We start from the raw sequence: 2496 nt of genomic DNA, 5'->3' as shown, positions 1-2496 counted from the left end.
GTGAATTTTTTATTTCCAAAAGTTCTATTTGCTTTTTCTTTAATGTGTCTATCTCTTCAGTGAATTTTTCATTCTTTTCCTGAATTGTTTCTCTGGTTCCTTTGGGATGGTTGTCCATTTTCTCTTAAATTTTGTTGAGCTTCCTTACAATCCATATTTGGAATTCTTTATCTGTCACTTCAACATTTTCATTTTGGTCATATCCATTGGGAGAGAGCTGGTATTCCCTTTTGGGGTGTCCTTTTAAACTTCTGGAGTTCTTTTAATGATTCCTTATCCTCTGGAGAGCTGATGCTTCTTATTTTTAGATTTTCTTTTGTATAGATGGGGTTCCCCTCCCATGCATACAGGTATAATTGTAGCATATAAAGATTCCTCAAGCTGAATGACAAAGGGGACACAAGCTATCAAAATCTTTGGGATTCAGCCAAAGCAGTCCTAGGGAAATTTATAGCCTTAAATGCCTACAACAAAAATACATAAAGATCAGAAATTAAGAATCCCATGACATGTCTCAAGGAACTAGAAAAAGAAAAGCAAATCAAACCCAATGCAAGTAGAAGAAAAGAAATAACAAAGGTGATAGCAGAACTAAATGAAATCAAAACCAAGAAAATAATACAGAAAGTTAATGAAACAAAATGTTTTTTCTTTGAAAAAGAACAACAAAATCAATAGACTTCTATCTAGATTCACCAAGAATAGAAGAGAAAGGGCTCTAATAAGATCAATCAGAAATTAAAAAGTAGATATTACAACTGATACCACAGAGATACAAAATGATATCTGTGAATACTATGAAAATCTCTATGCACATAAACTTGAAAATGTAGAGGAAATGGACAAATTCCTGGAAACACACAACCTCCCAAGACTCAACCAGGAAGAATAGAACACCTGAACACCAATAATGAGCAAGAAATTTTAAGCAGCACTAAAAAGTCTTCCAAAGGAAAAAATTTGCAAACCAGATGGATTCACAGCCAAATTTTATCAGACCTACAAAGAATGGTTAGTATCCATGCTACAGAAATTAATCCAAAACATTGAGAAGGAGGGAATTCTCCCTAACTCATTCTACGAGGCCAGTATCACCTTATACCAAAGGCAGGAAAGGACACTACAAAAAAAGAAAACTACAGACCAATATTCCTTATGAATATAGATGCAAAAATCCTCAATAAAATACTAGCAAAACAAATCAATAGGACATTAAAAAAATAATAATAATCCAAGCTGGGCGCAGTGGCTCACGCCTGTAATCCTAGCTCTCTGGGAGGCCGAGGCGGGCGGATTGCTCGAGTTCAGGAGTTCCAAACCAGCCTGAGCAAGAGTGAGACCCCATCTCTACTATAAATGGAAAGAAATTAATTGGCCAACTAAAAATATATACAAAAAATTAGCCGGGCATGGTGGCGCATGCCTGTAGTCCCAGCTACTCAGGAGGCTGAGGCAGGAGGATCACTTGAGCCCAGGAGTTTGAGGTTGCTGTGAGCTAGGCTGACGCCATGGCACTCACTCTAGCCTGGACAACAAAGTGAGACTCTGTCTAAAAAAATAAAAAATAAAAAAATAATCCACTATGACCAAGTGGGCTTCATCCTAAGGATGCAAGCATAGTTCAACATATATAAATCAATAAATGTGATTCATCACATAAACAAATAAAAACAAAGATCATATGATTATCTCAATTGATGCAGAAAAAGCATTCAACACAATTTAGCATCATTTCATCATAAAAACCCTCCACAAACTAGGCATAGATGGAACATATCTCAATATTACAAAAGCCATATATGGCAAACCCACAGCCAACATCATACTGAATGGGGAAAAGCTGAAAGCAGCATTCCACCTAAGAACTGGAACAAGACAAGGATTCCCATTTTCACCACTTGTATTCAACCTAGTGCTCAAAGTCCTAGCCATAGCAATGAGGCAAGAGAAAGCGATTAGGCATATCCAAATGGGGAAAAAGAAAGTCAAACTGTTGTTGTTTAGTGATGATATGATGTTATATCTAGAAAACCTCAAAGATTCTACCAAGAGACTACTGGAACTGATAAATAAATTACACAAAGTCTTATACAAAATCAATGTACACAAATCAGTAGCATTCATATACATCAATAACAGTAAAGCCAAGAATCAAATCAAAGACTCAATATCATTCACAAAAGCTACAAAGAAAATAAAATACCTAGGAATATACTTAATCAAGGAAGTGAAAGATCTCTACAAAGGAACTAAAAAACACTGACAAAGAAATTTTAGGTAATACAAACAAGTGGAAAAACATATCATGCTCATTGATCAATAGTATCGATATTGTTAAAATGTCCATACTACCAAAAGTAATTTAAAAATTCAATGCAATCCCCATCAAAATACCAATGTCATATTTCACAGATCTTGAAAAAATAATTCTATGCTTCTTTTGGAACCAGAAAAGAGCCAGAATAAGCAAAGCAATCTTAAGCAAAAGTAACAAAT

The sequence above is a fragment of the Microcebus murinus genome, chromosome 5 (assembly GCF_040939455.1).
Source record: "Microcebus murinus isolate Inina chromosome 5, M.murinus_Inina_mat1.0, whole genome shotgun sequence".
Lineage (NCBI taxonomy): Eukaryota > Metazoa > Chordata > Mammalia > Primates > Cheirogaleidae > Microcebus > Microcebus murinus.
Note: the sequence above shows the minus strand (reverse complement) of the source record.